Source organism: Anser brachyrhynchus (assembly GCF_964034855.1).
Source record: "Anser brachyrhynchus genome assembly, chromosome: 9".
NCBI classification, from domain to species: Eukaryota; Metazoa; Chordata; class Aves; order Anseriformes; family Anatidae; genus Anser; species Anser brachyrhynchus.
The window spans coordinates 12,894,577-12,918,474 of record NC_137703.1 but is presented as its reverse complement, the minus strand read 5'-3'; the positions used below and the strand labels follow the sequence as shown (position 1 = coordinate 12,918,474).

Sequence of the window (23,898 nt, the reverse complement as noted above, 5' to 3'; positions counted from 1 at the left end):
GGTGTCATCACAGCATTGCTGGCTGCTCCAAACGGGAAAGCTTTAGTGTGAATTTCATGGTAAACATCTATCTCCATCATTTAGTTCTGCCCTTCGGAATGAAGACATGAGTTTGTTCAGCCAGAGCCTTTTCCCAGTACACCGTGGAGAACAGGATTTGTGACGAGATCTGTTTGCAGGCTGGACTCAATGGTTAACCAGTCAGATTAATAAATGCCAGAAGGAGGAAATAACAAGCAAGTTAAACAGAGAAGAAAAGGGTCTCTCCACATTGCTAGATAGCAAAAGTTTACAAAAATTCTCTGCCTTTTGGATAATTCTCCCCAGCTCTTATTTAGTGTTATTTTAAAAGAGCCAATGGCAGCATCTTTCCAGTACAAAGGTGTTGGGGTTTTCCATGCTGGCATTCTTGGAAGATCCCAACCATTTCCTTCTCTCTCACCTCCTTCTGATGAAAATGAAAGATGGGCCAGATGCCAGCTGGAAGTAGCTCTTCCTTCAGCAGTATTATCTGATGAAGGATGGTTGATTATAAAACAACAACTTATTTTATGGGAAGGTATTACAATTTTATCTATTTATTGTTGATTTTTTCAGTCATTTTATTATTTCACAGTGTCTCGGGGGAAATACCTTTTTTACAGCTGGTGCAGAACAGAGGTACTCCAGCACTTGACTGGGTTTCTACAGGACTGGTGTGCTGTGCCCTGCAGAAAGGAGGGGAGATTCTAGGTACAACCAAGAAATCCAGTGGAACAGCCAGTGGATGGAGGTTTGGGGAAACTTTTTGCTCCTGTAATTCAAACTAACCTGTCTGCTTCCCTTATTTGAAAAGGTATTTGAGTATTTAGATGATAAAACCTCTGTTCCTTACGTCTGTAAACACAGCTGAAAATAGTTGCACAGGACATGTCTAAACAGCAGCCGACTACAAGACTTTGTGGCAACGCAGGGACACTCATGATGGTGTCAAACTTTCTAGCTCAGTTATCATCAGGGCAGCGGATGAAGGTCCTCCCTGGGTCACCTGTCCCTGTAATAACCTTGTATTTTGGAAGCACCCTGCTGTGCTCTGTGCTGCAGGAACAAGACCACTAACAGCAGCCCCTAATTTCAAGCAATCTGGCGTATTCACGCACACTGCCATCAGAGCACTGCCTGCAACACAGGGCATATTAACAATATCACTGTTAATCAGGTTCTGCAGGTAAATAGAGACTTGGTCCTTATACATATACCATCTTTCATATTTGTTGCAAGGCTCTCTCTGTATAAAAAGATGGAATATAAGAGATTACCATGAAACCTGCTTCCTGGTGAATTTAGACTGGAGAAAATGTAAAAATATGCCCCACAAAATGAAAAAAATCAGCTTCTTTCTAAAGATTGTTCTCCCTATATTGCCTACTTTTGAGTATTTGAGTGTTTTCTCCCAGGCCATGCTAACAGCTGGCTGTTGAGACTTGTTGCTGACTCTACCCACTGAGACACAGAAACTGATGAACCAAAGTAAAGCCAGTGGGAAGTAATTCTGGGACTCTGTGGGCTATTTCTGCGACACAAAACCCTACTGCTCCTGCTCTGTCCTTAGCACAAACGCAGCATGCCCCATCCCTGCATCCAGCAGCTGCCAGGTGCTCTCCCCGCACAGAGGATGAGTGCCTTGCCCGGAGGGCTTGGGGCGACACAGTCCTGGCTGGGGCAGGTTCAATAAGGCTCTTGTCTTTCTTGGGCTTGTGCTCAGTTGTGGCCCTGAGCAATGGAGCCCTCTGCTTATCCTGACAAAAACCTGGCTCTGCACTGAGGAGAACAAAAAGGATGATAAGGCATAGGAAATTCATCCAGCTATATGAGCAGAAAGGACGTGGGGATTACACTGAGCTCATTCAGCTCAAAGAAAGCTGCTAGAAAGGAAAGGGTAGAATCTGTTTAACAACTGCAGTTTACTGAGGCCCCAAATGTAACAATAAACTAGACAACAAGGGCAAAAAGGCAAAAGTCAGGTGTTTTACTTGCACTTTCAGGTGGTGCAGCACATGGAGAGACCAAGCTGGTTACTTAATGAAGAGATTAAGCTGGCCTTTAACGCTGCTGAAAAAGTGACTGTTCTGCGAGTATGAAAGTTGCTGAATAATACGTTCAGTGATTTTTTTTCCTCTTTTCCTCCCCAGGTATGTGAAAAGCTTTTCATTTATTTTAGTGTACCTATTTGAAATATTTCTGTAGTCTGACTGAGCCATGGTTTGGAAGCAGTTTTTTTAAGTTTAGTGCAAGCCCTTGATATTAAAAAATGGAGCAGCCTGGTTATTTTGGACTGTACACGTAAGTCAGGTATCATGATTTCTTTGGCCAAATGAATGTAAATCTTGGAAACACTTCAGATAGTCCTTTTTATAGGCTTCAAACTCACTCTAAGTAAACATTTGCTAATGACTTCAAACTGAACATACCAGTAAGCTCATTTACTAAAATCTGCAACAGAAAGAGAATACAAAAGGATTGCAAGTACTGCAGGCAGCTGAAACGCAGACCTGAGCAGACTGTGACACTGTGATTTCTTCAGATCTCTGCACAAAAATTCAAGCGTGTCCTTTCAACAGGACTTGTCATTCCCTTAGCCTGCCACTGCCACAATGTGCTGAAATCTGCAGCATGCCTCAGTCACACAGCTCTGAGCATTGTACAGCTCTATCATCACATGCCCCAGGAAGGAAGTCCTGCATCAGAGAGTGCTCGTGAACTCAAATTTCCTTCCAAACAAATGAATCCAAAGTAACTGTTGCTCTTACCAAAGTATTGACCTTGCTATTGGTTACAACGCCTGGTAATGCTCCAGGTAATGCCTGGGGAGAATGAACTCCGGTCCTGCAGCAGGGCCTGGATGTCGCCTTGCAGGCTGCAGTCCTGCAACTCTACCATGCCATCCACAGATTTTGTTGAATGAAGCTGCAGGCACCGTGCCTGCCTCTCATTTCAGTGCATAGCACCCACCTAGCTGCTATAAACCCCAGCCCGCACTCCTGTTTCTGAAGAGGAGCTGTGAAATGAACCATGTGCCAGCATTGCAGAGACATTGATACAGTGAGTGCACATTTTACTGTTCCAGCCTAAAAATACTTGTGTCAAAGTCCCTTTGAGGTTCTTTTCCACAAGCACTGCTTGCTCCTCATTGCCTGGCTGCAAGGAAAGGTGGGAAAGCTCACGCAAACACAAAGACGACAGGATCTACCAGGCTCCTACAGTGCTGGGGCTCTTTCTATAACCAGTAAAAAAACCACGGACTGTCTATAGGAACTTTCCAACAACAAGAAATAAAGCAATAGCAATGAAAAGTCACAAGATCTCTGTAGTAAAATGGCCTGCTCTCCTCAGAGGCTCTGTCCTAAAACGCCCATGCTCTCTGCACCCCCACGACCAATGTCCAACAAGCTCCCTTCCTTAGACACCTACTTTTTTTCAGTCTATCTGTGAAAACATGAAGTCCTTTTTTTTTGTGACACGGTGGAAACGAAAGCACACAGAGCCTGATATTCAAAAGTTAAGATATATTGGCTTAATCCTGTCAGAACTTTAATGTAGATTATATAGGGACAGGCAATGACCAGAGGGAGGGAGAGAGGTGTAAATAATCCAGAGGAGTGTGGACTTGTTGGCAGGGTGGATTTATGCCCTGTCTTAATAAAGTGCCCTTTCATCTCTGGAACCTGGGCTCAGAAGCCAGTCTAGACAGGAATTAATGGGGCTCCTTCTCCGCTTACAGTTCTGAAGGTTTCCCAACACCCAGCATTCTCATATACAGTGAGGAAGTGCAGATTTACGGGATACACTGTGAGCTCAATCACCCATAGATACTACTTTTTGCACTGAGCTTTTAAATGCAAACTCTGACCATTCATCCAAGAGGCTCTGCTGCTAGGCCAGAAAAGAAATTAAATTCACTTACTACAGCCTCTCTATGTGATTACCATCCTAAAATGAAGCCTGTCAGTTGGGAAGCCTGTTACAAGGAGACAGACTGGAGGTTGCCAGGAAAATGGTGGCGTGCACTGCTTTGGACCAGGACTTGATTCTGCCTGGAGATCACGCTTAGGACAATTACTTACTCGAGGCAATACGGTACTAGGGCCTGCAGACGCAGAATTGCAGCGTCTCCTGTGGTGAAGGAGAATTGCTAACGTTTCTGCTCGCAGTGAGCCTTCCCTTCTCTTTTCTTGTTCCCTTCCTAGGGGTCTGAAAGTCTAGCTGAGGATGGAGCACCCAACAGCCCTTCTCAGTGAGGGATCTGGGATGTCACTGGAGTGTGCTGTCAAGAGAAGCAAGGAAAGCTATGAGCAAAAGTGTATACATCCAATGTGATTTAAAGTATTTAAAGCAAAATACTTTGTAAAAAGTTTTGTTAGGGATTGTCATTTTTTGAACCGTTCAATTGCAATTCCTGGGAAAAGCCAGAAACGTCTCATTTCCAGCCATGCACAAGGCCCCCCAGATACAGAGACATTCAGCTCCTAATTTCAGGAGTTTATTTGAAAATGTTTAATTTTCAGCAAGGGGAGACATGGAGCAGCAGGACACACTGTTGGCTATTAGGAAGCCCTTTATGATGCAAAACTTGCATCTTGTCTAAGTACAAGGACTCCAGCAAGTAAAGACAGAACCCATTAAAGAAAAGGAATCGGAGAACAAAGCGGTCTCTAAAGGCACAATAAGAGGTAAGAGTCCACAGAATTTGATGATGATGGACAGTGTGACAATGTATTCCCAATGTATTTCTTCCACAGACGTTTGGACTGTACAGATGGAGGTGGCCAAAGAACTTGCTTCTGGGAACTTGAAGTTTTACCCCAATAGCTCCCTGCTAGGCAGAAAGGCCAGCCCTAGAACTATGCAACTGGTAGACTCTTGAAGCAGGATATGGCAGTCACAGACAATATATAAGCAGTTGTCTGCATGACTTTTAATTGTTTATAAAGCCTAGCACTCAGACTGAAAACTTTGACTTGTCCTAGTGATGTGTGTCCTGTGCTGCCCAGCATCTTGTCCAGAACAGGAGGAGCCCTCTCCTTCTTTCTCCTTTTCCTTCTCGGGTCAGTTTTATACAAATGCTCATGGCTCTGCTCCATGAGGCTCCCGTGCCTAGGGAGGGAAGGGTGGCAGAAGCTTTGTGTTTGATAAAAGATGGCTGTGGGAACACGAATGATATCCACAGCTGCATCAGTTAGATAGCAACTGCTCTCTTAGCCCTAACCCAAGAATTTCCTGGGCCTGCCTCACAAAGCAGGGGCTGCTACCAGAGCTCCAGGTCAAAATGCAAGCTAGCTCCTGGCCTGGTAAAGAGTACTGTTTCCTCACCACACAAGGGTGAGATCTTGGGAGAGGAAAGACCCTGACTCAGCTAGCTCACTTCAGGAGCATACACCGCACACAGACTGCTTTTTGCCACCTGCTGAGGTGTGCTGTCTATCAGCAGGAAATGTTAAAAGGGGTTAGAAACAAGGAGGGGTGTGGAAGAAGATCAAGGGCTTCTTTGTCATGCAGGGTTTTGTGCGTTAGTAGAATTCATTAGTGCACACTAAGAATAAAGAGCAGTAATAAAGCACATTAGACCAACTTTGCTCCTCTGGAGCCATGGAAAACTCATCTATGGCAGGGTGCAGCTGTAAGCTTGCTTAGCTCAGATCTCAGTCTGCAGCCAGGGCACAGCATTTGTCTGGTAGGAGGTTCAAAACAAATGAAGCCTTTCTGCTCTAAGCAGTGCTAACACGAGCCAGTATAACTCTTCTCCCAGCTTGTTTCTCCCAAGCAGCTTGCCTACATCAGCTGTAGCACAAAGGAATGCAGCCAGTAATGCACGTGCAGGGGGAATCTTACCTCTTATTGTTTCAGTCCAAAACCTTTGTTGTGCCTCACTCTGCCAGGTCCCACTCCACAGACAATTTAGAAGCTAGTGCAGGGTCTCCTGAGACCATATCATGAATGCTCCAGTCTGTCTGGGGCTCTGTGCTGGACGGCTCTTGGTTCTCAGCTTCGTCTTTCCCAGAGGTAGGTGCTGTGATGTGCAAAAAGCAGAGCCAGGGAGGCAATGGAGGTCTGCAGCACAGAGTGAAAATCCCCCATCACACATGCTCTCGTGACAGCTTCTCTCCTTTGTGCTCACACGGTGATTTAAAACTTCCCACTACCTGTAAGGAAAGGAAGACAGAGAAATGGATGGGAGATGGATGGCACCTCATGTAGTGGGACAGCCAGGAAAGCCCCAGGGCCTGACACGGCCCAGCACCCCACGCGTGGCACAGAAGAGCATGCTGTGTGCAGCTGATGAGGGTCTTGCTGTTACCCCCCCAACACACCACTGCTCCACAGCTCCTTTCATTCATGCAAGAAGACTCGATGCTATCTCAGGGATGTGTTAGTACAAGACCAGCCTACAAGGTCTCTATTTACAGACCGTGGGGCACCTGCAGCTTTTCTCTTCTGGGTGACTGAAGGTGTCAGGGACAAGACCAGGGCCTCTTTTTTTTTCACACCCCCGTCTCTGCTGTTTTTGAGCCCAGGTGCCTGCCATTAGCACACGCACACAGGGCAGCCTTTCCTGTCGCTGCCGCTGGGAAGCTGTCACCTGGCATCCAGCACCGCTGACACGTGCTGTCCCCATCTGCCCCACTCCCTGCGGCTCTGCCACCCGCTCAGCGCAGGGCTGAGCCTTGCGCTGAGCAGGGGAAGGAGGGGCTGGGCTTTTTGAGGAGCAATTTGGGCTTACGGCCCCCCGGAGTGCACGGGCAATTTGCACAACTGAGAGAGATGCCGCCTATTGTGGAGCAAATGGAACCGGCCTGAGCTCTTCCTCCCACCTGCACTGTCCCCTGCCAGAGCCTTGCAGATGCTAATCAGCTCCGGAGGAGGCTGCTTCTGCGCCGGGGATGTGCTGCAGTGAACCTCCCTGCTGCCCCAGCTCCAGCAAGCATCCACCAAGGAAGACGTGGGGCTGCGTGTCCCCAGTGGCTGTGAATTTTTGGAGCCAGTTCCTGTGGTGGACCCAGTTCTGCTAGGCTGTTGGTGTATGCGTAAGGAGGACGGGGGAAGATATGGAGTGGGAGAATGTGAAGACACCTAAAAAGTGTGAAAAATCTGGGGCTGGATGGGATAACCCTGCACCTTAATGAGACAATCCTGGCCTGTGCCCTGGGAGCAGAGGGGGCCAAACCTAGCCCAGCAGAGGAGCCTGCTTTTCTCTGGGTTGGCCACAAGTAGAAGTCTTCAACCCATGGGAAATCCTACAAAAGCCATGAAGCTCTGTGAGCTCTGAACACTAACAGCCCTTTACTTATCAGAGCTAGGTAAAGGGAGCCAGGAACAGAGGAGTCCCACATGCAGCTTCTTTACAACCCCTTAACAGCCCTTGCACTTCAGTTCTGCAGCTAACTGTCCCCTGCCTTTTAGGACAGTCACCACCAATTCCCACTTTCACTTAAGTGAAAGGTGCCAGAGTGTGCCAGGGAGGGGTGTGTGCTCCCTGGGGGTGTCCTTCAGGCACTGCGGGGTGCCGTGCCAGTGCTGGCGCGCTGCCCTGAGCACAGCATAATGACAAGGCAGGATCCCAGTCCCGGGGAAGGGACTGCTGGGTTATCTGGGGAAGCAGACAGAGCTAACACCACTGTTTGAAAAAGGAGCGGCAGATCCGCAGCACGTGGGCAGCAGTAGGGCCTCTGCAGAGGGAGCTGCCTTCAGTCAGCTGCAATCGAACCTTTGGTCCCAAAGGAGCAACTATTTCAGGAGCTTGAACCAATGTGAGCTAAAAATTACTATTAATTACTGACCCTTGTAAAGCCGAAAGCGCTGCGTAACGGAGGAGGTGCATGCACCAAACAAAAGCCTACAGTTCAATCCCAACAGCGATTAAATTGGCGGAGGTTATGTCCTGTAACACGGCATTACGGAAGACAAGGCAAACAAGATTAACCCGCATTGACAAGGTATTTATCCACAGCTAAGAGACCCGCGCCACAGCACCTCTGTCCCACAAGTTTACACCAGCCCACAAGAGTCTAATCCCTCACGGCCTGTCAAGCTATTAGGGAAATCTCTGGCTCTCATTTGCCTAATCCAATAGGCCCCAGCTTCATAAGAAAGACCTCCTGAGGGGCCTTAACAACGATGTTTGTTAGGTCTCATATAAGTAAACAAAGCTCTGAAAGCCAAACAGCTTCCTCTTCCATCTGGGATCCCAAGACCCTCTTAACCTGGAGATAAAACCAACCACACTCAAGAGAGGAAGATGTGTTTGTAACAGGTTGAGCTCTGCCTCCCCACTAAGCAGCACCAGAAGGATTTTACCATCAGTAGTTCTGCACTTAACACCTGGTGCAGAGGTGCCAGGTGCCGGATTTCACCCCTGAGCCCTCCTATCATCAGGGACTTATTGCAGAGCTGATGGGATCACAGCACTCGTTGCCTTCTCTTCTAGCTTCAGCGGAGGAATAAGCAGCGTTAAAGCATCCCTTCCAGACCAAGACGCTTTGCCTGCCTTTGCTAGCATTGCTAGGCAACCAAACACTTTTACAGGCTTTTACACCCAGATCTACAAATGCTGTCTTAGAAGCCCTCTAAATATTGTTCTGAATCTGGCCACTGGCAGTGCTACCTCTAACATTAAACAGAGTGCATGTATTTTTCTGCTCCTTAGATTTCAGGGCACTACTGCCTCTGCTCTAGGGATATGGGCCTCCCTGGTGCTTTAGCTAAGGATCCAAACCATCTCAAGGCTCTCTCTGGGCTGAGAACTACTCTTATCTCTGACGCATCGTTAACAATGCCCTTGACGACGTGGTTTGCTCCACAGACAGGCAGCCCTACAGGGAGGGTTCAGGCAGATGAATAGTCACTCAAGGCTTGGCTGCCTACCAGTCTTTGCCAGGCCTCTGTGGGTTTGGAAACTAAGCTGAAAATATCACAGAAAAAAAAGAGTTTCCCAAAGGGCCTTCGTCTACAGCTTGAGTAAGGCAAGCCCTCATCACAATTTCTTCCACAAGCAGCATCTTAGGATGCAGGACAGACCTTTGCTATACAGTTAGTACTATCCCTCTACACGCAACTAGCTTGGTGCTATATGGTCAAAGGAGGTGTGAGCATTTTTACAAAGCTGTGCATGGGCCGGCAAATCCATGGGGCCAGAGAACAGTGGCAGTCAAAGCCTGGCTGCTCTGGGCGTGATGGAGGTGGACTGGCTGGGTCCTCAGCTCATCTCTCAGAGGCAGCATCATCTCTCTGGGCACGGACAATGGGCATGTGCAACACATGGAAAATAAAAATTGCATCACTTCCATCATATGCATGATAATTTCAAGGAAAAGAGAGAGACTGAAAAATGAACATTTTAGCTTTAAAATGTAAAAAGGCTTCAAGATGTTTTTTGGCCATCTGGTCCCCCAACCTCTGCCCCCTGCCCAAGCTGCAGACACATAGGTATGAAAAGTTGCATGTTTTCTAGCAGCCCAGAGCAGAGTTCCCTTGGAGACTGGTGGTGAGAGGGGACCTTACCCAGCACTGTAAATCCTTCACATGTACCAGTTGAACAGCTGTTCAGGTTAGGTCTCATTTAGATGCAAAGCAGTTTAGCCATCAGCAAGGATCTCTAATGATGCAAATCAGTAGTGTGTCATCCTAGCAAAGAAAGACAAGGGAGCTGTTACTTGCTTGAATCCAGCACATTTCAGTGAAAGTGCCATTTGATAAAAGAAAAGGGATTTTTACTGTTGAGTATAGCCCACCACCCTCAGTCACTCTGCAGCTGAGATCACAGCTAAATCGCTTATCTTTACATTTCCATACAAATCAGATTATCCATGAACAGCTAATTGTTTCATAAGTGTCACTTGGAAGCTATCCATTTCCAGCACAAGTAAAGAAATTGCACTATAAAACTGTCTGCCTTTACCATGACTCACTTTAGCACATAGGATGAATATTTGGCACTCCTCACTTTTTCAGATTAACTCGCATATTTATTTGGGAAGAAAAAAATGGACAGCTTTAATTCCTTCCCATCAGAATTCCTCATATTTGCTTAGCTTATTGAAACTTTTTAATAGACTGTACAGTATGTGAATATGTTATGCAGTGACTGCTGATGGAGACGACATTCACATCTCCTTTCATCTAAAGGAAAGGCAGAAAAAAAAATCTATAAGAGCGTTTGATACTTTGTTAAGACAGTCAGTAAACCTACAGATTAAGTCACCTGCCATGAAGAAAGGTTTCATCCCTCTGGCTGAGGCCATGGAAACATCAAGAGAGGGTTTAAGTTCAGTGTTTCCTGGATGTACTGTGTGTTTCTCTTCCAAAGAGAAATTCTAACATGTTGCAATTAAATTTCTTGAAGATCTGTTCTAAGCCAGGCTGGGAAAACCTCTGAGAAAGAAAAGAAGGCTTTGGTCTTCAGAAAGCAAGTCAGTTTTCCAAGGACAGGAGTCAGTAACAAAATTCTTGTAAACTATAATCAAATGATCATTTCCATATTACCACAAAATGTTTTTCCCCGTATAAAACAGATATTTCCTCAGCTGCTCAATCTCACGAGAAAGCAGTTATATACCTTTGCAAAAGGATATTGCTTAGCCTGCGGAAAAAAATTCTATGTATTCTCCCAAGCGTGTGGCCACATACGTCACCTAAAGGTTTTTTTTTTTGTTTTTTAAAGCCTAGTTTAGCTCAGCATCAGTTAATTATACAGTTTGTTAACATCACTGGAGTACTACATCAAACAAAAAGTAATGTCCTTTTAGGTGGGCCTGATCTAAATGTCATACCCAGAAACCAAAATCAAGACCTCTGCTTTTAGTTTTGCTTTTTGCTAACTAAAATCCTGCAGCGTGTAGGGACTGCAGGAAGAAGAATCAACAAAAGTCACGGTCATCTCCAAAGTGCTATTGGAGATTCAGCATGAGGAACATGCCTTTTCCCCCCCACTCAGGAGCGAGGTTCATGTTATAGATCCTTTGCCAAGTCACTTATCCCAGGCTGCAAAATGTGGTATTAATTAGCGAAGGGCTAGTGAAGAAATTGCACAGCAATACAAGCAAGTGGTGTATCATTACAAGCAAGGTTTGTGTCAAATTCTAATGTTTCTGTAAATGTACGGAAAATGGACCTATCCAGTGACCTAAGCAAGGACTTGAAAGCTAAAGGAAATTGGAGGTACTTCACGCAGGCAGGTCCTTCGGTGCTAAAAGACCCTGCCTCTGCAAGGCTCTACGTGCCCTCCATTCCTATCAACCAAAATGAAGGCTGCAGGAAGTCCTCCCTCCCTAGATTGAAGCCTAAAATTGTCAAATAGGAAAACAAATGTAGGTACTAGACATCTTTTTGTGAGTGTCAGTTCAGCAATCACTTTATTACAAGTAATTTTAGTATTGAATGTAGTGCAATTTCAGTAATTTAGCCAAGTACAATGATGGATTAAAGTGCCTGGTGATCGACGTTTATTTCACCTCCTGAAACACAATTATTATGCACTTTACTCAATAATAGTGTCTTGTTCCAACTAAAATACACGTCGTGTAATTCTTTAAACCATACAATCAAAGCAATTAGAGAGGGAAATGGTTGATTAGGTCACTGATTCTATCTTGCTGCCAGCCCACAAGTGCTCTCTGCCACATATCGGCTAGAGTTACACCCAAACTCCTTTGCATTTGCATGTTTCAATGACACGGATATCGATCAAAAAATGGAGACTTCATCCACAGGTGAAAGATGCAGCCTTTTACTGAAGAAAATCCTGCATATTCACAGTGGGAGAGGTCTGAGAGGTTTTAACCTCCTTCATATGGCAGATGGCTGAAATACTTTTAACCATAATGTTCTTCAGTGAACTTTTTCCATGGAAGCAGTTTCACTGGAAAAACCTCCAGTTTTCCCCTCTAAATGAAGAGTTTAAATCCTGCTTTTAAACCTAAAATTCCTCTCTTTACACAGTGAGAGCTCAATATTTAGTATTTTTTAAAACAGAAATGAAAAGAAAATTAAGCCTGACTGAAATTTTACTCAAGAAAAGCTGCAATTCCTGATCTGTTCTGGCAAAGGGGTGCTTGAGATGCAGTTTTGAACTCCTCTTTTAAGGGAGCTCAGCCACCCAAGCAGTCTCCATGCTCTGGAGACTGGGTGCTCATCGCCACATCCCAGAGCAGGGGAATGGAGCAGACACCCAGAGCCTGGCATTTTACTCCATGTAGAGATACCTGCCTGCATTTCCCATGGAAACTGCACTCACGCTGCTGGCTTTGTGCCCTCTCCGTATTTACCCTTGGGTGGTATCCTTGAGAGCAGGTGCAACCTACGGAAATGGCACATTTTAAACAAATAACAGAGAATGTCTTGAGAAAGTAATCTTTGAATGTGAACTCATGCAAGCTCTAGGCCAGAAAAGTCTATGCCATGGAGTTGCTCCCATCCAAACACGGAAAAGACAGACCAGCGGGGAGCTGCTCATCCAGTCCATTCCACAACATGTGGCCGTCCCAGCCTTACTAATGTCACCCAGCTGCAGAAGGGCCAGCGAGGCATTGCCCACGCTTGGCAGCCCCAGTGCTGCTCCCAGGGTTTGCCATATGGCCAGCACAGGCAGGGGATGTGACATTCAGACGCAGCACATGACAAGCTCTCCCATTACGGATAAGCTCAATTAAGGAATTAGAAAGGAAAGAAATGTGTGATTCTTCTGGAAAACACACAAGCAAGCAAAACCATTCATAAGCCCAGTCCTCATTCCACTGCTCAGCTAAGAAAGAAGCTTTTTACGTACTGTTGGAGTCAACAGACTGCTCCTGGTGTAAAACACTCTTCTGTGAAAGCTGGTATTAAGATCAGCCTTACGATGTGCTTTTCACTTGTGTCTCACCAGCCTTCCTGCCAGGTTATCCTCCAGGAAGGCCATCCCATAGCTGAGCTGCACACAGAAACACCAGTACCCTCTCGAAAGATGCGCTGGCACAACTGACCCAACGTGAAGCACCAGCCTCCTCCTGCTGAATTTCAGAGGCTTTGAGGCTTTAGCCACAGTGCAAACCCCTGTGAGCCTGGAAAGAAGGAAAAATCCCTGGTGCAACTGCTGGGTGCCATTCAGCTCCCCCTGTGAAATCACAACATTTACTTTGCAGGGCCGTGCCTGTGTCTTGTCAGACACACAGCCTCCTGCAGCACAGGAACAGGCTCTGTTCCCAGCTCTACCACAGACTTCCCGCATCTGTCTGGAAAAAAATCACTGAGAAGCACATCTGAAAAAATGTTACACTCTCAGCTCCAGACATTTGATCTAACACCTGGCCCAGCTCTCAGCAGTGCTGGACAGTGCAAACACTGTTGGCTTCGGCTGGGGCATTTCTGAAATCCAGACCTGATGGGCAGCAGGGATGGAGGGAACATCTGCTTCTTCACTGTGCTACGCAGACTTCACACTAAGGTACCTTTTCAACGGAGCTGTGTACAAGTCAAACCAGTTAAACCAGCGAACAGTTGGTCTTTGTTCTGCACACATGCCAGAACATTAAAAACTCTCACGGTTTGGCACGAAAAAGACAGAGACACAAAGCTAGCGACTGCATTTGGGAATAGGAGTCAAACTCTCTTACTTCTGTTTTCCCACGTGTAAACAGGGGATGCCAACTCCTGCCTCCTGCTTTGGACTCCCAGGCATTTGCAAGGCACTGAGGGCATCCAGCAGAAGACACAAAAGCAGCTTGCAGTACTTCTTGCTTCGTCTGTCTCTTTATAAAGCTTCTAAGACGCTGGCTGGACACTAGGAATGTTTGCTGTGTCAAGCACAAAATAAGACACTGTTGCACATGCTATAAAATGAACTACTGTTGATCTCGCTGAATGAGCTTGCTGCTTTTTGACTTTTCATGCATTATATTCTACCCTAGACAAAGAATAACTATAAGGCTATGATTGAACACTGTACATCTTTAGAAAAAAATATAAAGTTTCAAAACTATTCCCCTGCCTTGCCAGATGTTTTTGCATGCGTTGGTCCCTGAAGAAGTCCCAAGATGGAATTTGCCTGTGATACTTTCCGCATTTGACAAACGCCTTGCTGGAGCAGTATATTTGTGTTGTCTGTGATGCTACACGCAGCTAAGCCAGACGTGTTGCTCTGCGGTAATGGTCTGTATGAAATGAGCACAGGACCTCATGCCCCAGCCGGTATCAGTCCTCCGGATGTGTCATCTAAGCTAAGGAGGCAGAAACAGGCTGATTATTTACCGCTCAGTCCTGATGGCATGATTCTGCCAGCCCCCAAGGAGCCATATCTTGCATTACAAGGAGCAGGCTTGCCGTGGGGACACGTGCGACCTTGGAGCTCCTCCTGTGCAGGGTGACGGCAGGCAGCGAGGATGCAGCAAGCTTGAGGACGAGTCAGGCAGCGGGCGTTCCTCGCTGTCACACCCCACCACGTCTGCTGGAACATGCCCCAGATGGGGATCACTCCTCACCGGGGCTTTTACAAGTAACCTGTAAAAAGCAAAATGTCAAATACAATAGAGTAAGTAAAGAAAAGTGGCATCTTGTGCTCCTCTGGTCTCTTTCATTCCCAGGAGTCTCTAATGCTTTAAAAGAGTGGCGACATTTCTGAAAGCAAACCTTTTTGATAAATGATGCAGTTATTTATTTTGCAGAAAGCCAAGATTTGTCATGATGCCGTTTTCAAAGTAACACAGCATCTAACAAAGAGAATCATAGGCAATTTACTGCGTGACACTCCATCTGTCTCAGAAGAAGAAAGACCTTGTTTGACCCTCTCAGGATTTGAACCTGTAATTCCACTGAACCAAGGGCTTTGAAACCTGAAGCGCAGCAGTTTTCCCCCTGAAGATAAGACTAGGTTTTCCTGTTTTCCATGAATCACCACAAACCCGTAGGCTGCTGCGGAACGTGAATTCCCCACCACACAGGAAACACCAGCATCTGCACATCCCATCAGCCAAAGGTGACCACCACATCTCCGCAGCCATTCAGGACACCATCCTCTCCTGTCAGTACTCCCAGGTTGGGCACTGAGGCTGGAGGAGTGAGATCTTGCACACGGGATGGATGCTGCCTGCTCAGTGCTTAAGCCTGAGCAAGGATGCTTCAGCATCCTACAGGCAAATGGAGGTTTTTTTCCTTGCCTATTATCAGCAAAAGCAGGGAAAAAAATGCTCTATGCTACCTATGCTGGAATGTACTTACTGATTCACTAAGAGCAATGCGTGTGCCTACAGAGGCAAGTGCAGGAGTCACCAGTGCCATCCCAGATGTGCAGGATTTTAAACAGAACAGATTTGGGAGCTCTGCTAAGCTTGAATCCCCCTGCCTACCCTAGGACTCTGGCACTTCTCCTCTGGGCAAAAATGCAAATGCAAACTGGGACAAACACAAACCTGCCAGCAGCGTGCCTTCTCCTGGGAGCATGACCCACTGGTCTGAACATCAGCTCTGATGTAACAGCCAGGCATTGCACTGGCGAGGGCCTGGCAGAGACAAGCCAGGCTTGCACTATCATCATGAGATAAACACATTGAATTGCTCAATAGATCCTATGCTGACCCAAGGCTGGAGGGACCTTGCCTTCATTTGCTGTCCTGCCGAATATCGCACCCAAGACCAGTACAGCCATGCTGACAAGAACTGGTTGCAGCTGCCTGGGGCACAACGTCCATCCTCAGAGGGAGCAACCCTGAGGCAGGCTGCGGGCAGGCATCCCCATGCTGCAATGGAGGCCTGGCACTCGGACCCTGTTACTCCCTCAGCCTCTGGGAATGACGAATTGTGGCAGTGAGCTGAGCCCACAAAGGCTCTCCGGGGCTTCCAAGGCGAGAAGCATGCAGTTGCTGACAGCATTTTCTTCAAGTGTTGCCCAAATCTGCAACAAGTCACAACAGGCTGGTAATAAATTTGCCCTGCCAAACACTCTCCTGGAAGAGTCTCTCCTGACACCCAAGAGGGGAGACCTCGTGCCCTGGAGGAAGAAGGGAGGAGGCTGAGGCCAGTAACCAGACACTGCCTCGGTGTCTCTTTGCTGCGTGCTCAAAGCAGGCAGCCAAGGGCACGTCTTCAGAGGTCAGACACCTTTGGAGGACGGCTGCTCGCCAGGCTTGCGGGAAGCACCACGCAGAGCTGGGGTCTCTGCCTGGGACAAGGCCAGGGGGACGGGGAGGTTATTTCATGCCCTCGGTGCCAAACCCTCTGCTTTTCCCCGGCTCGGCCGTACCACCCGTGCTGCAGTTCGCAGGCCCCCTCTGTAGGCCCAGAGGCAGAGAGGCGTTCTTCATCCACACAGAGAAGCACTGCCCTCATGCACAGCTGGGAGAGTACTGCCTTCACCCTGCCTGCAGGTTATTTTAAAGATCGTACACTCACCTTGAACAGCAAGTGGGGAAGGAGGCCAAGCAGGTTGTTTCAGGCTTCAATCTGCAAGATGAGGAGGACGGGGCTGTGGTTAGAGCACAGGACTGGGCATTAGGACATTCAGGGCTGCAAATCTACTGATAGGCTCCACTGTGCATGGTGGCAATCTGTGTCTGCAGGAGCCTGACCCTGCTTGGCTCAAAGCCTCTCCAGTGAGGTTTCCCATGCTCATTGATGCTGCCACGCTGGCTTAGTGCATCTGTGGAGGGATCCGCAAAGCAGCTCTGAGAAAGACTTATTTTCCCTACCAACTGCCCCCTTTTTAGAGCCAAGCTGAAGGAAAACATTTCCTGATGTTCTGCTTTGAGGAAGCGACTTTCCCCTTCCCATTTCGATGGGTAAAGGCACTGGAAACCCCAAAGAAACCCAGACAGCTCCCAGCACATTTTCAGCCAGAGAAGAAGTGTCAGGGTCCTGGGGTGGTGAGGGGTAATTCAGGCTAAACAGGGCTCACAGATTTGCTCCAGAAGAAGAGCATCCAAAGCAGACCTGAACTGCAGTGTGGAAACAATTTGCAAAATAAGATCAGAGAGCACCTTGCACTACTGCAGCATAGCAATGGAGCGGCATGCAACCTGCCGGGGAGGTGCCTGCAGCATCGTCCCTCCTCTCCCTCTCTGCTCCCTCTGTTAGTATTATCTCCTGTCCAAGTGGGTGAGCAGCAGTGTGGCAAACACCTGCATGTGTGCCTGGGATCAGAGTGATCTGCTTTGAGATCCCAGTGCCTGCCTAGTCCTGGGACCCCAGCGCTGCTGCCCACAGCAGAGCCAAGCCAGGGCGTGCTGGCTATTGACGAGGCTTTAGCAGCAGGAAGAATTAGCAGAGAAGCCTTCATGGCTTTGGGTCCTAATGAGATTCATTTCCAAAAAAGCCCAGGGTCTCGTTGCAGAAAGGGATCACCTGAGGACTTTGAAAGGAAAAGATGTACTTCATTAGCACTACAAGAGCAGAGCTCTGCAGGAAAGGAGAAAGGAGAGTTGAGTCCAGGCCACACGTGTGTCAGGGCAGCATTTTGCTCTATCTGTGGCACGGACATTTGAGTGTACTGGATTCCAGGTTAAAGGAATATGCACGAGTGCATAGTCTTCTATAAGCAAACAGGATGCCACTTAAAGGTCACACTGAAACTGGCCTCTCTGTGATTCCCTAGGAGTGAAATAGGATTTGTGGCCATAGTAAAAAATACCAGAATTGCTGTTTAGGCTGCACATAGCCTGGGATCTGGTTTCAGGGGCTTTGCAGGGACATTCCATGCCACTTCCAAGGACTTGTTAAAAAAATATTTCATACCAACAGAGTTCTGTGGTATTTTTTCCAGCTAGTCCTGCAGGCTACCATGGGGAAATTCACTAGCAGGATTTCTGTAGGACTCTGACTCACACAGGAACTTTTATTGCTGCTTTTAAATATTTGACTGCCTTTTGGCTGCTGGCAGAAAAGTTATTAAATGTTTTACCAGACATGGCCTGAAACTCTTTATAAAAACATCCTGGCCTGGCATACAGCATATGTCTCTACTTATCTCTGTAGCATGTGCTCAAAGCTTTCACATGTCCCCTGGCAGTGGAAGAAACTTGGGACCTTCATGTTTCTAGGCTGCAGATAAATAGAGCATCCAATGTCCTGTGCTCATGTGAGTAAATCTTCTGGTATGCAAATGGTCCTGCTGCATCAAATTTGCAGGACTGAAAAGGATGAAGCCCCAGTACAGACTCTAGGTTGTGGTTCATATGCACAGCTCTGTGGCCTGATATTGCCAGGATCTGTCTACTTAGACACTCAACCCTTACTTGAGGGACTAGATCAAGTGAGGAGCTCTTGCAAGTAGTCCTGTTAATGTCACTGAGTCGGGTGACATTTTTAGTAGTGTGTGACACATTGTTTCTTTGCTCAAAGCCCTTTTCCCTCCATCATTGTTTTTCTCCCTTCATCTTCCTCACACGAATTAAGATGAAACAAAGAAAAAGCATCCCACAAACCAGAGCAGAGAGGAACTCCTTCCCAGCGCTGCGTGGAAGAAAGCAGGAACAAAATCACCGCCTGTTTCTGCTTTCACAACAGCAATAAATCAGGATGTTCTGCTAGAGGGGCTGTCCATCAGAAGTACTTGTGCCTGTACTTTGTTGCTCTGCTCCCTGATTATTTTGCCCTGTGACATAGTGATCAAACGCAGTGGGTTATCACTAACAGTGCCTGCTGCTTACCTGCTTAGCCGTGCTTCAGGAAAGTAACAAATACAGCCTGAACTTCTTTGCATCTCTCCACAGGCAGCCTACAACTGAACGCACCTGCAGAGGTGATAAACATAAGCAGTTAAGTGGAAGGCGAGAGGATTTGCACATCAGTGGCACAGCAGACTGGAAGCAGCCTCGTTCCTACTTCAGGGGGTGTGAGTGTGCCTACACCGCCCCTGGGGCAGCCTGGGGCAGCTTACAGGGGTTACCTCTAAACGGACTAGCTGCGGTACTGCTGCACATCAACAGCTCGGAGGGCTGCCAGATTTGCTGGGGATTTCAGGCTCAAACAGCCAGCCTGCACTGGGCTCCTTCCCACTCTGGTGGGAAAGCTTACAGGGAGTAGCTCAGAGCTAGCTCAGGGTCGTCCCTGCGGGCTTCACAGTAGGCAAACCTCACGTGTTCTACAGCTGTCGGTGAGGCTGAACTCTGGGGTAATGCAGGGCAGATCTAGGCATAGCCCCTGATCTGCCCTGATCTGAACCATTTCATTGCAGGCTAACCTCAAATCCCCACCTTTCGGCAGCTTCTGCTTGGGTGCAGATGGCAGGGCTAGGCCCTGCTGGGCTGGAGGCGCAGAATGGCCACTGGAGGAATCAAAAAGGCTCACAGGTGTCTGGGTGCAAGCCTCCCCTGCTCCAACCCATGCATGTGCACTGCTCTGACACATCTCCACCAGCTGTATCCAAGCCATCACTCCTTGCAGAAGATGATTTGCACGTTATCACAAACACCCACACAGGTCCAGTGGGAGCAAGCTGCAAGCCCCACTGCACACATCTCCCCAGACCTGAGGAGCAGGATGTACTTGGTTTGAAGATTGTTTTCTCCCACGTGTCCGAAGGTGCAGGAGCAGCCCTGCATGTCCTGGGGAGCCAGGGAGGGCAGAGCCCAGCATTACCAAGGGCCGCTGGTGCCCTCTGTTGTCACAAAGAAATATAGGAGCTGCTGAGAGTACGAGTGGGACATGGCACCCAGCATGGGGAGGGGGGCACCTCTTTGGGTTACAGGCATCAGGACAGGGCTGAGACTTGCAGTTCCTTCCTGACTGCAATGGAACTGAATGGATTTAGCTGTAGGTTTGGGTGCCACTGGCACCCATAAAGGGCAAGACTGGCTGCTTCTTACGTGACTCCTTTATCTCTGAAGAGATCTGCTGCATCAACCAGAGGATCTCAGAGCATCCCAGGATATTGCTTTTGCTTTCCTAAAGAGCTACAGGGATGCATATGAACAGTCCCAGGCAACCACACCCAGGTTTCTTAACTAAATACTACATGTGCAAAAGAACCCATGCCTTCTTTTAAAAGGGAGATGCAGCATTGGCATAGGTAAGTTTTGATGCCTCGACACATGTGGTGGCACTGAGTGATCTCTGCTGAGAAGAAGAGATCCCTGCAGTCCGTGCTGCCCAGCTCAGCTGCCGTTCACACATTGTTTTTCACAATGCAATACACCCACGTGTTCCATCACCAGCGCCTGGTTGCTCTGAGTATTGGCCTGGACTGTGCCCAGGATCATATGGAGTACTCGAACTGTAAATTCTGCTAGCAGGAAACCTCACCCACAGTCCTGGCACTGCTCTCCCCCCCTCCCACCTTCGCCCTGAGAGCCAGGCCAGCAGCCACTGGGACAGGCAGCATTTTGCTGGGCTGACTGCTGGGATTTCAGCCTGCCTTCCTGGTCCTTCACACCTCAGTGCTTTCGTTTGCCATCAACAAGAGCTGGTTTCACCCACCATCTGCTGAGTTAGTCTGCTGTAGGGAGAGGACTGGCAGGTAAATAAGGTTTGAGCTATGGTGACGGGGTCAAGTCTAAGTCCAGCTAAAGAACAAAGCCTGTTTTTGTCAAAGGTATTGAGATCTCCAACACAGACAGCTACAAGGGGGAGAATGTGCCTAGAAAACCTGGCCCTATATGCATCATTTGTGACTTTCTTATGTCCTGAATCATAGACACACAGAATTTTGGGCTCTGCAGCCTGTGGCCCCAAAAGACAAATGTGACAGTCTATCTTACAGCACCACCTCTTCCCTATCCTCCCAACGGGCAGCATACCTCACACAAGCCTCCAAACAATAGCAAGGCTCTGGGCATCACTCAAGCACAACGTTTTTTGCTCTGTGAAGTCAGTTTGCAGCCTCCCACCCCATTCCCAGGTATTGCACAGAGCTTGAATTCCCTACTCACCTACTAATAGGGACCCAACCCTGCTGAACAGGCCCCTGCTGTCTTGGAGATTCCTCAGGCTCAGGCACACTTCAGGGCCTGTAGATATGATAATACAGCCATCACCTTAAGAACTAAAATATGCAATCGGGTTCTTAACTGGAGTAGACAGATTTGACTCTATTCAGAGCAGAACAAACATCAGTAGGAAGTGGCTGGATTCTGCCTCTGCAGTGATGGTCAGCAGGAATTTGTGTGCATGTCACAAGGCAGCACTATGGAGAAGAACCATTCATTTTTCTACTTATTTAGTATTTTAATAGCAATTCAGCACCTACCACAAAGAACCTCCTTACAGTCTATAAGTGTTTGTGTAATTAAGTATTAACATTAATTATTATTGCAGATGAAAGAAAAATTGCTACCTGGTCAACTCAGTATAGATTATACTCTTTATGGATCACCTCTGGAGAGATGCAAGTTATCAGTATTTGTTATTAAAAACAGCTGCAACAATTGAAGCCCCTGCTTGCTTCTTAACTTGTTGCTAATAACAGAGCTCAAGAGCTTCAGATATAGCAATTATGTGTTATATTTCTTTCTGCATTCATGAATGATTCACTGACATACAGAAAATCTCTTCTAAAGCCAGCCTGCATTGCTTCCTTCAAACCCCACAAACTCTCCTGCCTCCAAAGTCCTCATCCTGAACATCTGTGGGAATCACAGGCTGCAGAGCAATAGACCCAGCTGGAGCAATTCACCAGGCCCTGAGAATGAACATCAATCAAATGCTCCATGGAGCTGTGCCTCGAGCATAGATGACCCTCCCTAGAAGTCAGTTTTATCTGGGAGGGCAGCAGGACTCAGTTTCTCACCAAAGGGAAGTTTTTCATACACGCTGTTTCAAACTCTGTATCACTGCTGGAGTATCCAGTCACACGGCAAAAATGCAGGGTAACACATCGATCTGGCCTGTTCTTTAGGATCTCACCTGCATGACCAGGAGCAGACCTGTGTCCTATATACAGAGCGAGCTGCTGCATCAGCCCCCGGCCCTGCAGGGTGCTGCCCACAGGCAGCCCCATTCTGCCTGGGTGGCAGCGCTCAGGGGGCAAGCGCTGGTAGGCTGCACGGCCTGCCCGAGGAACTCCTACCTCAGCACGGTCTATTTTATTTAACAATCCCATTTCCTTTTCCTGAATTTCTGGAAAGAGACTGGCGTTTCTCCAGGATTTTCTCTCTAAAGTGCAGCCTACACATGGAAATAAAAACATTTAGGAAGGGATTGGCCACGCTAATTGGCTGAACACCTCCAGCAGTGCCAAGACGCTCACAGGACAGACAGAGGTGCGGAGCTTCACGCCTTCTCCTGTAACCACCAAGACAGCCTGTTTCCAGAGCAAGGAAAGGCAAGGTTGCTTGTGTGTTGTCTCTCTCCCAGCCCGCTCTATCGGTTTTTAATCGATCCCCCACAGGGCAGCAGGCAAGGGCTGTCTGAGGTCTCAGGCCAGACAGCGCTGCACACATGCAAAGGGATAATAAGGTTCAGGAAGGATTGATTTCATTACAAACCCCAAGTAGGAGCATGGCACGCACAGCTTCTGCTCACTGTAGACCACACCAGATATGCAGAACTCCTTCCTCAGTATCATTTAGACACAGCGAATGCTAAATAATAAATAAAAATTAGCTCAACTGCACTGTGAAATTGGAGAGCCTGATATTGTAACAAAATCATTGTGGACATCCCCCATGTATTGGTGTTAACCAAAAAACGAGAACAGGCAAACAACAAAAAAATTAGAAATTAAAAAAAAAAATTCACAAAAAAATTGGAAGCAGCTGTTGGCTTACAGATGTTACAAGATAACTCTGCTTTTTTTTTTTTTTTTCCTGTGGTCAAAAAGCCAAACAGGGACCCAAGGGAATCCTCAATAAAGAAACAAATAAGCAAGCTGGTAGTCAACAAGCAGAATACTTGAGTCTCTCATGCTGCTCTTCTTCTGAATGGGATAGCCAGGCCAAGCCGCTGCTAAACAGATTTTTAGGATGATGATCTTGAAAACTGTATATTTCAAATTTATTTATTTTTTAACCAAGAATATTGATCACGTGTGATTCTTTCAAAGTAACATGCTAAATACAGCCCTTGGCTAGCACAATTTATTCTGATTGACCCTGTATTTCTTCTGGAAAGTAGTATTTATACTCCAACTCAACCTTTTTGTGGACTCTTAGATTTAAAGGTTGAACACAGAATAAAAACATACCTCCCCATTGCAGGTAGAGAAAAGCAAAGTATTCTTGGCATTTTAATCACCCCAGGAAGATCGATGGATGATTTTATACTTTTTTGTGGAGAAGGAGAGGACAGGGAAAAAAAATCACATATATCGATTCCCAGACATCAGTGAAATGAATAATAGGGTGAAATGTCCTACGTAAGTTCTTTGCAGGTCTTGTGAAAGCTGCCTGCCAAGGAAATGTAGCTGTGCATGTAGGTTGTGATTATGCTAAAGAGGCACTAAATTAGTACATTACATGCCCCATTTAGCACTACCGTGCAAAATCTGAGAGTGCTAATACATTTTGTTTCTAGGGTCAAGAATCATTAAAGAATAGAATCATGGTCATTCATTAGCCAGCAAATTAAAGTTTGACAGCTGCTTTTCAGTTCTGATTTCTCTTAAATGGCAGTATTAGAAGTTTTTTTTAATTCCAGGCTGTTGAATGGTCAGTGTCATCCATAAAGCACAGTATCCCCAAGTCATTCAGCCAGACTTATTTCATAAGAGTGCTGTATGGTTTAGGGGATTATTTACAGGGGCTGACAACGTTACTATGTGCTATTGAGAGTGGTTTCTTTCTTAGCTGTAAGGTTGTAAATGATCTGGGCTTGGAGTTTAAACTCAGTTCTGCATGACAAAAGAATCGTACATTGTGTGAGCAGAAACAAGGCCCTGAAGTCCTCTGTGGGCCATCAGTCCCAGGAAAGCAAATGGAAGTTATGCATGTGTATTTAGAGAGAGTGAACCCTTTCATAAAAAAAAAA

At 47.0% G+C, this 23,898-nt stretch overlaps 1 long non-coding RNA gene across 1 annotated transcript in view; it reads right to left on the bottom strand.

Annotated features, from left to right (window-relative positions):
• The window catches only part of LOC308199929, a 48,578-nt gene that overhangs the window by 14,338 nt on the left and 10,342 nt on the right, over window positions 1-23,898 (bottom strand). Inside the window, exons 4-9 of the long non-coding RNA XR_013955094.1 lie at window positions 20,865-20,942; window positions 18,645-18,728; window positions 16,393-16,443; window positions 10,235-14,505; window positions 9,535-9,657; window positions 5,869-6,179 (exon numbers count right to left, since the gene is read on the bottom strand). This is a non-coding gene — a long non-coding RNA (uncharacterized lncRNA). The remainder of the gene's footprint in view (window positions 1-5,868; window positions 6,180-9,534; window positions 9,658-10,234; window positions 14,506-16,392; window positions 16,444-18,644; window positions 18,729-20,864; window positions 20,943-23,898) is intronic.